At 39.6% G+C, this 15,189-nt stretch overlaps 1 protein-coding gene, 1 long non-coding RNA gene and 1 pseudogene across 4 annotated transcripts in view; 1 reads left to right on the top strand and 2 right to left on the bottom strand.

The window, feature by feature from the left end:
- Positions 1-15,189, top strand: part of Mib1 (E3 ubiquitin-protein ligase mind bomb 1) — a 338,292-nt gene that overhangs the window by 315,658 nt on the left and 7,445 nt on the right. The window lies entirely within an intron of this gene.
- On the bottom strand, positions 1,218-2,847 carry LOC145962157 (uncharacterized; annotated as a pseudogene). The gene is made up of 2 exons (XR_014435833.1): positions 1,923-2,847; positions 1,218-1,844 (listed from the first exon to the last, which is right to left on the bottom strand). The product of XR_014435833.1 is annotated as an uncharacterized LOC145962157 (transcript).
- Positions 3,627-15,070, bottom strand: LOC145962158 (uncharacterized). The gene is made up of 3 exons (XR_014435834.1): positions 14,555-15,070; positions 4,807-5,407; positions 3,627-4,697 (listed from the first exon to the last, which is right to left on the bottom strand). It is a non-coding gene; the product is annotated as an uncharacterized LOC145962158 (long non-coding RNA).

The raw sequence follows: 15,189 nt of genomic DNA, 5'->3' as shown, positions 1-15,189 counted from the left end.
CTTTATACGAACTCGGGACATGAATTCTATCTTGCGATAATTAAAGCAGTTTGATAAGGTCTCGCGTACCAGAGAGCCTTCTCGCAGTCTGGCTGCATCGCGCGGAACGGTCGCTATTCCAATCGTCATAAATTGTCGCGGCGAACGTGACGATTGTACCGAGCAGCCAATACCACGCGCGATTCTGTCATTCGACCCTCGTATCCATCGGCACCGTGGGCGCTACGTAACCCGCGGACCTCTCTTCTCCCAGGGCTTTTGACCACCGATTCGTCTCTGCCACACTGCGTTTATCGACCCGCCAAAAACGTGCCAAGGTTGCATCCGAGCTATCCGTGATTATCTGCGAAACGTCGCGTGATCCGTGCTTCCTCCACGACTTACCAACCCTCGATGACTTGACTTGACTTTGATGAAGCAACGGGTGAGATAATCACTGTTGCTGAAAGTTCAGCTCTCAAATTACAAAACATTAATCTTCCCTTACATAATAATAATAAGAATAATAACATTGTAATCTTCTTTCTAGTATCCTTTAAAATCTAAAAGGAGTTTCCAGTTTCCATTGACTTTAAATTAGTTGAAGAATTAGTTGTAGGTGAAAAGAGAGAGATTTTTACGAAAAAATATTTTTCTGTTTTTTTTCTTTAGACTCTCTTTTAGCGAATTTGGTAGAATTTCGTTCGAACGACTCGCGTTATTATTCGCTGGTGATTAGCATAATCAGGCGAGCCATGTAACACGTACGACAAATAGACAAAACGCGACGGGCGATGCCAATTAGCAGGTACCGACGTTAATGCAAATGGCAGCATTAGCCGATAATACCGGGAGTAATATTATTATTTCACGGCAATAATATTAGGGTAATTCGTTCGGATTAATCAAGAGCATTACTGCCACAAGATGCGCAAACCTATTTTACTGTCGATGAATTCGCGCCCATCTATGCGAAAGCGACATATCATTCGGTATCGAATCGCGAAAATGTTCGTCAAAATTCGTGAGGTCGAATGTCGATACGAATTGTATAGTCGAACAATCAACAGTGTCGTAGAACGAAGAATTCACATATACATATATAATATAAGCGAGAAAAATATTAATATAATTAATTAATATTAATATAAATATATTTGAGAAACATATATAAAGTATCAAAACTTAATTTTTAATAATATCAATTAAGTAAAATTAACTAGAATAATTTCTAATAAGATTTAACAATAAATCTCTAGTATTAATGGAGATCACTTTTACAGAAAGCATGAATCTTTTCGTGCAAACAGTCAATTATAATTTCCTAAAATAGCATTTCTCTTATATTTTGAAAAGTAACTGAAATATCGGAAGAGATGACGAGGAGATCTGCGACGGGTTCATCCCAAGATTACAAGGTAGACCATGTCTTGCATGTATTCACCTAATCGTGTTACTCGCTCGCAGTGATTAGAACTAGCTCGTTCTCGTTACGTAAATCATAAATCGATCGCACCGAGTGTCACTGGCGTCACTAGCTGACCATCAAGTTACAACCGACACTAAATCTTCTCTCTCGAGTGCACCAAAATCAAATATCATGTGCGCGTGGTAGGTATTCCTGTGTGCGATCGCGAGATCGCACCTGCAGCTGCATACGTTGATCGTTCGCCGCGCCTCCGCCAACCAATGTGGCACCGGTCGCCGGCCCGCGAAACGGAAATAGACCTTGTAACCGGAGAACTTATTTCTGGAAACATGGCGACGGTTGTGCGTGGGTCCTATTTCGGGCTCGAAAACAGCACGCGCCTGTCCTCTTCCTCCCCCGCCTGTCCGCTTCCTTCCGCATCTCGTCTTCCTCGTCGCTGCAATCAAGTCGAGCAATTGAAATATTCTGACGAAGAGATACTAATCGCGAGAGAGAATGTAAACGTTAATCTTACGAGAAGATACGTGCTTTTCATGATATCGAAGAGAAGGATACGAAGAGACGACGAGTCCTGTCATCGCGCTAAGAATGACGAAGAGCTCGTATCTCGTGGGGCTAATAAAAGTGGTGACCACATGGTAGCAGCACCAAAGCCATAAATAGAGGACCATATGTACATGGAGTGATGCCGGAGCCGTATCGCCGTTCGTTGCGCGAAAGCAATCTATTTCTGGCAGCTGGCTGCTGCCGATCCCAGGATCCTGCACCGCCGAAGAAGTATCCGCGAGATTTCTCTTCGAATGCATTTGTTTGACTCTTATACACGGCACTATTATCCTCGCTGTCATTCTTTCGCCACGTTCTTGTTCTTTCCGTTTTTCGTTCCTTTGATCGCGATGGATTTCTTCGTCTTCGTCATCGCGGCTTCGGGAGTTTCTCGAAGGGCGATTCCACCTTGCGACGATTCACCAGAGCCCAGCTCCATACTTCTTTACATTCCATATGTCACATTCACTATGGGAAGTAAGGAAGCACGGAACGGTCGCCCGGTCATCGAACTTAACTCATCTGAATTCCGGTCAGCTCCCTGAGCGAGGTCCATTCTCTTCTATTCACCCCGACTGCAAGTCCGGAGACATCCAACGGATGTCCGAACGATATCTCGATACCTCGGTACGTGTCCTTGCCACAACCTCGTTTCGCGAATGCGACTCCGTTACGTAATCCGTCGCGCTTCTGAAAGATCTTGAAACGCTCTTCAGCGAAGAATCTGAAACACCCTCTTAGCGCATCAAGGGCGCTAAACCCTCGGCTCTATACCCGGAAAATCATCTCGGCGCAATACACCTGGGGTGCGTTCCTGCGCGGACGGCCGACGATCGTCGAGAGAAGATCCGGGTAGATTCCCTCTCGCGACTTCAGAACCCTGCCAACCCGGATGACCGCTTCGGACTGAATGCTGCCAAAGCCACGAGCACGATCGTTTCGGAATGAGCCCTCTAAAAATGGCTACACAGATCCCATTGGCCTCTCCTCTCGAGTCACGAGGAGAGCCGGCACCCCCCTCGTCGTCGTGTGCATATGTAAGCCTACACTCAAGACTACCACGCGACGACTCGGCTCGGCTCGGCTCGGCTCAGCTCAGCTCAGCTTCTCGGCTCCCTCGCGTAGCGCTTCGCCGCGCCAAATTTGTCTTTACCCGAAAATAGTCAGTCCCACGGCTACCACCACATGGCGCGACTATTCCTGGTCCAGACTCGAATGATAACTTACCCAGGCTTCTCCTCTCCGTCTCCCCTTCGTTTTCTTCTTCTTCTTCTTCTTTTTCTTCATGTTCATCTCCTGCTTTCTTCTGCTCCTTGTACCATACAAAGACGTGCGTGTAATTCTCCCTGTTTTCTTCTAGTAGACACAGACCGAAGGTGAACATTCCACTCGCAAAACTTGGTTGTGTAATTGCAGAGTTCTCAATTATACTTATCATCTATTTCATAGAATTCACCCTATGAAACGTCTACGATAAAATTAAAAGTTTTTTTACAAGGGCTATTAAAGTTTCATGTAATTAATGTAAGATTCTTGTAAGAAATCATTATGAATTTTGTTTTGATGATATCGTGTTACAACTCAATATTTATATACCTATCTCGTATAATCGAAGATAAAGAAAATTATAAGCGGTAGAAGTAAAAATTTCAAAACAAACTATATTTTGAAACACAGCCTTTGTTTCTTATTTAAAGTGTTTTTCTCTTTTTACAAATATCTCTTGAATGAAATCTTTTACAACTTTTAATATGTTATTTTAAGAGGATACCGTTACATTTACAGCATTCGAAATATCAATCGATTTATCATCATTGTCTTAATTCTCATCCCCTATCGACTGGATTTTAAATCTGACGAAATGGAATACTATGATATTTCGGGGGTAGGATATACTTGGCAACTGTCATTGGCAGGATTATAGATATCTTTAAATTCCGGTAATTCTTCCCTGCGTCAGCTCGTGCAAAACAAAATTGCATCGTCATTAATTCCTGAAATGCCAGATTACATCATTAATTCGATCGTTATCTGCAACGAGCAGTGTCCACAATGATGGCAACTCGATCGAACGATCGTTAACAACAATAATAACGACACTGTCGTAAACTAGGGAGCTGAGTTATATGATCGTAGATCGTCGCGTTATTTATAGAAAGATATGCGCGACGATAATGGGCGCTGGCAAACGCCCAGAGCTTTTGCGATTTGGTATCGCGCAACGTGATGATTAATTTTAATTTTTTTTATACTTTATATTGTTGTCGATTACGTTGCTGGGTAATTATCTTGTAATCGTTGGTGATTTCGCGTTATAACGCGAATTCTTTTCACATTCTTTGTCCTTTTAATGAAACATTGCGAGGCATCGCGTAAAAATCAAATTCGTGAATTCTCGTGAATGAAAGACAAACTTCGAATCAGCGCAAACTTGATCTTATTATTTGTAGTATTATCGCAATCGCGATCTCTCTCTCTCTCTCTTTCTCCCCCTCTCTCTCTTTCTCTGCATATATTATAGACGCTGCAATTTCGGCAAGAATGTTGTTGAAGATGTGATACCGAAATACATTTCGGCAAACAGCATCACCGAGCGAGAAGTGTTGCGAATCCTCCTTCCAAGTGGCATAAGTCCAACATTCGCCACATGCGAAGCAACACAACAAAGTTTAGCAGTAATTTTTCATTTAAAGTTATATCTCTTGATGTCTCTGCTCTTGTATATATATGTGTGCGGATGTAACTTAAAAGATTACAATTTTTCAGACATAATTATTTTATTTTCGATGACAAATTTCTAATCAATCACACGAATCGATATGAATTAATAGGACGATTGGAAAACTTCTTACCTAGCTCGTGTGCCAGCGTATTACATTTGTCCTGTGCCTAACAGTCTGCGGAGAAGCTCGTAAATCCTCGCGCAAGTTGAACGTCCAACTTTTCCCGCAGCATCAGCTGCTGACGCGTCTGTCAACGACAGATTCCCCGACGCGAATTCGGAATCCATTTTTCCCCGGCGAAAAGTTTTGCGGGACGCGTTCGGGCTACATATCTCGCGCGTGCGATAAACTTACGATGTCACTTTTACCGGGCGATTTTCCGAGATGAAGAACTTGATCGCGGCGATCTGACTCTGGCGTCTAAAATTACTGGCAGCCGAAGACGTTGCATCCGCGAAGTCGACGCGGTCCGGTGAGCCGTGCGAAACGAGTCTACGCGCTAATGTCGTCCCTATTTTTGGACGTCGGCGTCGTCGTTGTCGTCGTCTTCGTCGTCGTCGTCGTCGGTGGCGGCGGCATCGGCGTCGTCGGTGCCGGCGTCATGACGAAGATGATTTTCAGAGGAGGAACAAGCGACTGTACGTCGCCGTTCTTTCCGACCTTGCACCCGCGGATTATTCAGGATGGATAGAAAGTTTACTTGAATGAACAGACAGTCATATTCCTGAAACTTGACGAATAAAAAAAATAATGATTCAAAAACGCGAATGATTCTTTTAATTAGAAATAATATTATCGCGAAACGTTGTTTTCTTTTGAAATATCAAAAGATGTGAACGCAAAGATACACTTTTAGGGGTGGTTTTATCACTTTTTATATAATATTATTATATCTTTCGTCTAATTAATCTTTTAAAGACTTTTATTTAGTAACTCAGTACTTTTTGAACAACCTTTCTACTTTTATAAAATCTTAAATTCGTTAATTTCGAGCGAGCTGTATTGTATCCAAATTTGAAGCTTACTCTCTAATTGAAATGTTTCACATAAGAATGAGAAAATTATGGGGAGAATGATATCTGATCGAACTTACGGTAAAAGAAAATCGACTTCTCGAGAAACTTGTTAAAGAGTCTATAACAAGGAACCGCTCGACACTTGATACATCCTTGGATCTATCACCGGAACAATTTAATGATTTTAACATGCGGAGAATAATTAAAGAGAACGTCGTCTCCTCGTTCACCAGGGAGGAGACGAGGAAGGAGGAGCCTTCCCTTAGCGGAGGCGCCGTAGCCCTCGCTGCTCGTGTATCAGGTTACGAGTTCGTCGTTGAAAATAGCCTTTACTCGCGTAATGGCGAAGACTCGGAGTAACCCCGACTAAGATACACGGATCGAAAGCTACTCTCTCTCTCTCTCTCTCACTCTCTTTCTCTCTTTCTCTGTCCTCGGAAGAGTTGTCGAGCAGTTGCGCTGATGAAAGAAAACCGCGAGAAAATCCCCGAGAAAGGAGACGACCGCGACTTACCGCTACGCTAATTAACGCCGTTAATTTATCGCGAAAAATAGACTGTCGCAAGGAGTGACGTGATGTTTTTTGATTTTCCGTGATTCTGTCGCGGTTTTCCTTCTGCATTCAAAGAGAAATCGCGTTTCAAGTGTCGAATGTACGCGCGAATAATTCGCATTCCGAATTTGATACCCCCCAAACATCTCTTCTCTCTCATTACATCAAAAAAAGATGATAGCTGCATTATATCTCTTTCTCTCTCTCTTCTCCGTTCTCTCTCCCCATGGTCCTTCTCGTTGCAATTTCATTCTTGCAGCACCGAAGCAGCCGCCGGCGCTTCTTCACTCGCGGATAGACAAGACGATGGCGCGAGATCCCCATCTCCTATGAGATTCCTAGTGCCGTTGGAATTCTATGCGCGACTAGAGGGCGGTATTTACTTACATCGAATCATGCTCCAAATTACTTTCACTCCCCTTTGGATACGATACGAACATTTCGCCTGCAATCTCTCGGGTCCGCGAGAATCCAATCCGCGTGTGACTAAATCGAATTCATTTCGGCTTCTGTAAAATTAGTTTTAGCTATAAATTTTATTTAGAAAATGTTTTAACTCTTTGATATTTATCGCGCATCATAAAATATCTAGTTTAATGTCAGAGTATAATAATGATCTTCTAAAATATTTAAAACGTGTTCACGAAACCTTTGGCTTTTGTAGGTATCTCTATAAGTTAAAGGGCATTCGCTAATGTTGGAGTAACCCAGTGATCCTTTCAAGTACATATCCGAATTCTTCATCTCTGTAAAGTTTTTCATCCCTAATGTTTATGACAAATGTTCTCTGGATCTTAGGATATGTTACAGGTGCAAAGCTCCAACAAATGCGAGTTTTTCATTCCTCGCGTATGATGACTCATTTCTCACACATCACAATTTTCTGTCTTCTTCGGGAAAGCCTCGGAAAGGACATTTTGCTCGCGAATGATAAATTCATGTAACTCTCGAGGAAAATTCGCATTGTCGGAATCTAACGTGCATTCGCTTCTTGAAACGATGGTCTCGACGGACAAATATTTTAAAACAATGGCAAACACTACTCGCGTATCTCATCGCGTGTTTTTACTTTCTGTTTGTTCCTCAAAGACATAAATAGGTTCTCGGTTTCAATTTTGACCAAGAAGAAGTCCTTTCAAAATTCTTCAAAGAATAACGTCTTTCTGGCTCACGTTATATAGATTTTCTGGGACATTTTGTGTACGAAAAAGCGCGGAAGCCTCGACGGGAAGTTGGCGAAACGCGAAAGAGGAAAACATAAAGGGCCCGTAGGAAGCCACTTTTCAGGCGTCTAGGAAATCCGAGTAAGAAACCTGGAAGCCCGTTCACGGGGGCGGAACGTGCCTGCGTTTTTTGTCCCGTGACAAATCTGTGTAACTTTATTCGAGAGCATCGCGCGAGAAGAGTTAATGCTGTTTGTCTCGCGATATCTCGGAGGGGAAAGGACGCGCGAATTTGTGCGGCCAAAAAGTTTCGCCGAAAACAGAGTGTGCTAAGCAGCCGTCGTGTCCCGCTTTGCCGTCGAAAAAGCGGGCCAAGGATGGATGTTCTTTTATTACGCCCTCAACAACAATCTTTGTTATGAAGATATTTTCTGATATCTTTTGATTTATACCTCTTATTTCCAAGTATATATATAACTTTTTATTATCGAAAAATACATTTATACTTAATCATGTCATTCATTTGTAAAAATACAGAAATTTAGTAAATTTTTGATTTTCTAAAAGGAAAACGTGTTTATTATAAAAATTTACAAAATTTTTCACAAGATTATAGAAATAAATTATAGAAATTATAGAAATAAATAATTATAGAAATAAAAAGGGAGATCATTCTTTTCTCAAGAAGCTTATGTATTATGCTTTTTCAGTCTGTGTATATTCGCGATGACTTTCTAAAAGCGAAATGGTTTTTAATGGGGAATGGATTGATCGACTCGGTAGAATAACGCATTCACGCCGGCGGCGACTAGCGCAAAGTTATAGATGTCTATACGAGCAAAAAACGCCCGTTTGTGCGGATAAACTCTTGAGTGTGCATCGTGCCGCGGAATTCAATATCGTCGGATGGAAATGTTTTTTTTGGGGCACTTACGCGTTTATCGTTTCGAAAAGAGGGTACCACGATTCTAGTCGACGTTTATTCGTGGCAGTATGCACGAATTTGGACATATTCGCCATCGGTGACGCGCGGAATTGCAATTTTAATTGCGGTGATAAAAAATTGTCAATATTATATATTTTTTTGCACGCTGGGGAAAAATTATTAATCACCAAAATAAATCTTGTGTTAAGTAATTACGACTAAAGCGTGCCAAAAATTCTTTCATATCTGTAACGAAATTCGTCGTAAAACCCACCGAGAGCTATTCGTCTTTTTTCTTCATTTTTCCCCTTTCATAACTCTGGAACTTTGCCAAAAGCGCGAAAGGCAGGAAGAGTTGCTCGAACTAATGACAAGAGCGATTCAAAACACCGGATTATTATGGCCATTAAGATCGCAGCCTCCCTGTCTCTCTCGCTTCGAGGGAGGATGGACACGGTGCTTTGAAACTCGGCACGAGGCACGGCGATTTAACGATGCAGTAAAATTTCCGCGAACTAGGAATTTAAGGCGACCGAACATTAACGGGCGTATTAATTAAGGACGCATTAATTCCGATATCGCTTGGAAACTTTTCGCATGTCTATTTGCGATTTCGCGTATTTTCTTACGCTCGAGAGAGTTATTCTCGGGGGTCGAGGCTCATTTAATACATTCGTTGTTACACTTTGAAAAGAGACGGCCATACTCAAATAGAAAATTATTTTTATAAACAGCAATTAAGTAAAACTATAATTAATTAAATTATATATAATATAATTATATATTACTGTAAAATTAGAATCAATTATATTAAATTTTTTACTTATACAAGAAATTATTCTCTCTAAAATTGTTTCTTTCAATTTCAAAAGAATAATAATAACATGAATTTTAATTTTAATTTTAATATTCACATATAACATGTTATCACAAACTATCCGTCACATAAATCGCCCTCACAAACGATATTGCATATGCCTGTCATGTTAAAAAAGAATGATTTTTGAATATATTAATACGTAAAGTATGACAAAAGATTTCACATCTCATCGCTCAAATATTTTCTCATCGAGGGGATTATAAAAAATTGCGTTCACCGTTCATAGCTGGCAGAAAAAGACAAGTTCTAAATTTGTGAGAGGAATGCGGGCTGTGATTTTGCCACGTCACATGTCACCACTTCGGGGAAGAATTATTACGAAACGATAGGAAATAGAGAAAAAAACTTGGATGCTCTCCTAGATTGTATAACTGCACGATGATGTAAGTCTCTAACGATGATGATTGTGCGGAAAATTCTTTGTATTCGCCAAGACTTATAGCCGATCATCATTTCAGAGGGCAACTAAAAGTTCAAAATGAATTTTTAGTTGACACTAAAACTTATGAGATTCTTATTACAGCGACACTTTAAGAGAATGATATGAAAACCATCTTTGTTTATCCTGTTTAATAAAGGAAGTGGACATACACACATGCAAGTACGCACACACATAGACATATACATAAAATATCATAGTTGACGACAGATTCATTCGTAATCGAGTCCGACAGATCTTCGGATGGATCGCGCGAACTTACGAAAAGGCGGACGCAGCGAGAGACGTAAACAGCCTCCAGCAGACGGGATATGTTTCAGAGCCAAAATATCTCTTCCTCCGCACCTATCGGCCGACTAAAGACGGATAGACGTGTTTTCGTCGGAGGAATCGAATAAGCAAAATAAACGGGACGGAACTCATTCAGAGGAAAAACGCGACGTCGCCGATGTCACCGTCTGTCGTACTTTATGCCGGAATCATTTTTATTCTCTCCCTCTTTCCCTTATTTGTTCCTCCCTGACCGGAAATTTCTTACTCCGTTTAAAGCATATTTTCTCGGGCAAAAAATCGCTCATTATCGGTTCTCGAGATCGTGCGCATTTTGATTTAAAATTAAAATTATTGACGCATTTCAAGATGCAGAAACACCATAAATATCCATATAATTAATACAAATTTATGATTAATATATAAATATTAAACATTATATCTCTGTTTAAATATAAATGTCAGTTAAAGAGATTTATTTGTTTGTTTACTCAACTAGAAATATTATTTAAACTTGACTACAGTTAATGGCAATGGCGCAAAACTCTTTTACAGTTTGTTAAACTTATTTTTAAAAAATCACAAATATGAAAATATGAAAATATCAGGTATTTGCTTTGCGCAATCACAGAGCTTAATTATGCGTGGTTTTGACGCGCAATATAGACGGTGAGTAAAGATCAATTTTAATCGTGAACATGAAGCAAATAAAGATAATAGGGATAACGTATTAATTTGCACTATGTTAACGACCGATGTTAATAATGATAGTGTAATATTCTACGGCAAACAACGCGTTCGTTAATAATCTCAATATACGAATATTGAACGGAAGGCTGATGATGGGATCCTAATACTTATCGTGATATCGTACATGATGGAATTGCGGCATATATAGATTCAAAGAGAATTCAAAGGGAAAGTCATTAATGCGAAAATACGAATAATTATTCAATCTCTCTCGAAAAGTGTTGATTTAAATATGAAAAGGGAGGAAAGATTATAAATTTAAAAAATAGGATAATTTCCAGTTAAATTTTCATATTTAACGTGATTTTCTAATGTGTGTTTCATTAATCTTTTAATCGTATAACAAAATTTATCTCTTTGGAAATTTAATTTTCCACTTCGACGATCACCCCTCCCCCGCAAGTTCTCCTAGGCTCGTCCATGAGCATAGGGAACGATCTCGTTCCTCTTTCTTCCTCGGCCCGAATTAAAATAGACGACGAGTGCAGCGATCACGGGTGACCTACCCCGTGGTGCACCTGCGACTCGTCTGGCGGTGCCATCGCCGTCATATTTTATGCCGAAGTCATTTCCATCGCCGCGGAAAAGTTCCATCCGCCCCGTCTTCATCCGCGCCCTTTGCAATAACTTTTAAAGGAGCTCGGAATTAATATATTTTTTTCAGGAAGACCGCTGGCACTTTCTCAGCCGCCGATGGTTCTCTCTCTTTTTCTCTCCCGGTTAGGTATTGAACACATAAATTACGCGACTTTGCCGAGCGATCGAAATGTTTTCATTCCCTTTTTCTTCCTTTTCGCCTGCTCCTTTTCTTTTTCTCTTAGCTTTTTTCTGATTTTTTTATTTTGCATGCATTTTATATAAGTAATTGTTGATCTATTTTTCATCAATGTTCTCTATATTTTGATTTATCTTTACTTTAATGCAAGACTTTCGTCCCAGGAATCAATATTTGCATAATTTTTTACATTTTCATTCATCTTAATATATATTTTCTTGAAAAGTATCTAAAATAATTAAACATATTTCAATATAAGATAAATTTAACTCTATCTAGTATTTCGGAATTAATCGTATTCGGACTTTATAAATAAACGCATTATTATTATTATTTTGACGCAATTTATTGCAAGTAGATTATTAGTTCACGGTTAAATTGCTATTAAAAAGATTGTTTTACTAAGATAATTTTCTGTAATAATGTGTTACATCAGTTTCACGGTTTTTCGGTTGTTATATAATTTTGGATATTATTATTTCTCAGATTAATATTATTATTATATATCTTACATCGTGACAATTTTCTTTTTATCTTCCTTAATTTTTCTTAGCATTCTCGTTGTGTTGCTAACATCAACTAGGAATATTCAAATTTTACAATGTCCTAACTCCCCAGATAAAATTAGATAGTAGTTGTGATTTAGTTTTGGTTCGATTACCTGCCTCAACCCTCTTCTTCCTCTCTCTTTCCCCTTCAGCACCGACTAATCCTTTCGTAGATACTACCCCGGGAATTTCAATTTTCGTCACGGCGACCGTTGCGAGATTTCATTAACCCTTTCAAAATGAGTTATTTCACATGTATAAATTTAAGAATGTTGTTAAATATATTTTTAATAGGAATTTATTGATGAAGGACAGAAAAAATATTAAGATAAATTTTTAGTTTCATTATGTTTAAAAAAAAATCTTGTTTTCATAAAATATAGAAAAGAAAAGAAATCTGTTGCAAATCTGCGACACAATATCTTTAAAGTATAATCGTGAACATAAACAAATGAGTTCTAGCATTCCTTTTTCTAGTTCTTTACGAAGATTTTACACTTATTTGTTAGGAAAGTACGCTATTCGGGACATAGGCAATGCTCGTCGGAAGAACAGCGTCGCAAAGTACAACAGTTTCGGGGAAAAATGCGAGGAAGAGAGCTTGCTAGAGAGGAGAAACGAAATTAGAAGAACGCGAAGCACTTTGAAAAGTTTTCCGCTTAATCCGCATCTAACTTCCGGTATTTGATACTCACGACAAATTCCAATTTTCGTCGGACACTTCGCCAATGAAGTTGCACGAAACGACGAGGGGGATGGATCGGAGGAAAGCTCTATTCTCTCTCTTCGAGATTTTGATTTTTCTCCTGAAATTGTTCTGAGATTCTATTAAAAAAGTATAAATAAATAAAGAGAACATGAGTAAAGAATGCACAACGGATCGGAGCAACGGCAGACGACATTATCAAGGCTCTCGCTCTCACTGGGTGCGCCCACTCCGATAGAGAGGCGTCCGGAAATTGCGTCATGGTAGTCTGCTAACGTTCCTCATGGTTTCTGCATATTAGAGCGCATCCATTTCCCCTCCTCGGCGCCTTTTCGTCATCCACGAACGAACATCGCCGATTGGAGCCGGCTGTGCGTTTCTTCCTGGTTCACCGAATCGACCGAATTTGTCGGATTTAAACACAGAGCGCTAACGTGCAAAATCTATCCTTGAAAACTTACGTAATAATAGTGCGAAAATAGTCTTTATCAAATCTCGAGATAATTTTAGTTTAGAAAATTCACAGCTTTTTCCTCGCGCTATTTCATTACACATCTTGGCAACTGAATCTAGAATTAAAGTTCCATTGATATAAATGCGCTTGAAATTATATAATTAAATGTAGAGATTAAATCCAAGAAATGAGATCTTTTCAAGTATTCACGAACGTAAATACATATTTGTTTTATTTACAGAAATATTTGCTACAGGATGAGACAAAAATTGAACAAAAATATAGAATTCAAATTTTTTTTTCGAAGAAGGAAAGAAGAGATTTGCTGTCACCGAATATTAGAAGCTAATTTATCTCGCGCGCGATCGACGGACAGGAGGGCGTGACGTGAAAATTGGAGCTTTATTTATTGCATGGGATTTGATCGAATCGGATGACGCGCGAATGACTGATAGGAAATCCGAATACTTCAGAATCGTCTGGTGAGGAATGAGTAGGTCGGATAGAGGCAAACGAAAGGGAAGATAAATGGAATTCCGCCGGAATTCCGCGAGGTTGCCGCGAATAAATGTTTTAGGGATTCGAGGGCCTTGTGATGGTTCCATTCCTAATTCATTGATGAATACTTTGAGAAGACTCTCACAGCTTCCAATTTTTCTTTGGCGCTAAATGAATGTTTGTTGCACAAGAGTAATACTTATTTCATTGCAATATCAAGAGATTTAATTGGTTGAATGAAGATGGATTTATGATGTTTTAAAATCTATATGCTATCTATAATAGTTATGAAATATTTCTATCTGATCATTTATGTGTCTCATATTTTTTAATCAAGAAACTTATGTTTCGTTTTTAGAAGTGCATTAACGTATATGATGAAAAGGACAAAAAATATATATGTATTAATTATTTATTATACGAGAATATATAAGAGAATCAAAAAATAAAATAAAATATCAAATAAAATATAAAATATGAAAAACAAAATATAATCTTGCAAATATATAATAAAATAATAATTAAGAAGCAATCAATCAGGATGTGATTAAAAAATAAAAGTGATAAGCAATTTTATATCGAAATTTTAATACTTTTACACAGATTTTACTTTTAGACAGATATTTTATTATGAGAGAAAGAAACATTAATTTTTTTTAAATCGCCATGTATTGAAATATCACTTGATCGGTTTAGATTTTATTCTATCTCTCAATAAAATTTCTCCTTCAATTACCAGTGTCTATCAATAGAACACACGTGATCAGTGATATGCACTCTCGTGGACGATTAATCCGCTGATAATTCTCGTCCCTTTCTTTCTTAAATCGCAAAACAATTCTGCGTTTCGACAATGACAAACCGAGCGGAATTATTTCCGCCGCGGCTCACTCGACTCACCATGGCCATTCTTCAGATCATCCTCTCCCTCTTTCTCTCTCTGTTTCTCTCCCTGTATTTATGTTTGGCCTCGAAATCCTCTCGATATCACTCGCGACGAACGGACGAATCGCAGCTGCACGACGACGACGGCGGCGAATACCGAAATAATCGTGAGTTTGCACAACGCTATATTTAGCGGAGCGGTACGGAGCGAGTACGGAATGTTTCCGCGTGCGATTCCGCGCGTTTCGACGAGCTCTACCGCGATTCATTAGGCAGACCAAGTATCGATCATCGACGATCCCCGATCACCGACTATGGAGAAGCGGTCTCTTTCTCTCTCCGGATCAGCTGTTCGCGCTCTTGTTGTCGCGCGCATTGTCATTACACGCGCTCGTGTCAATTATATTTAGCGTGTCACCGCGTGATCTCACTGACTCACTACACGCCGCGGAATACGAGGAGACGAAAGCCTCGTCGACTTGCTTGCAACCATGCATCGGAAGGAACAGAGGCACGCGTGTTGTCGGATCCCTGTTCATCGAGTTCTCGGTAGACTCTGTTTCTCGGCCACGATGATGCCACAGCCGTCGCTGACTCACTAAATGCTCGATATATGCGTGCGTGATTTACATGAGGCGAGCTTGATTCGC

Source organism: Camponotus vicinus, unplaced genomic scaffold (assembly GCF_025532165.1).
Source record: "Camponotus vicinus isolate PSW18456_S1 unplaced genomic scaffold, iyCamVici1.0 SCAF_11, whole genome shotgun sequence".
NCBI lineage: Eukaryota > Metazoa > Arthropoda > Insecta > Hymenoptera > Formicidae > Camponotus > Camponotus vicinus.
Note: the sequence above shows the minus strand (reverse complement) of the source record. Positions and strands in the feature narration are given on the sequence as shown.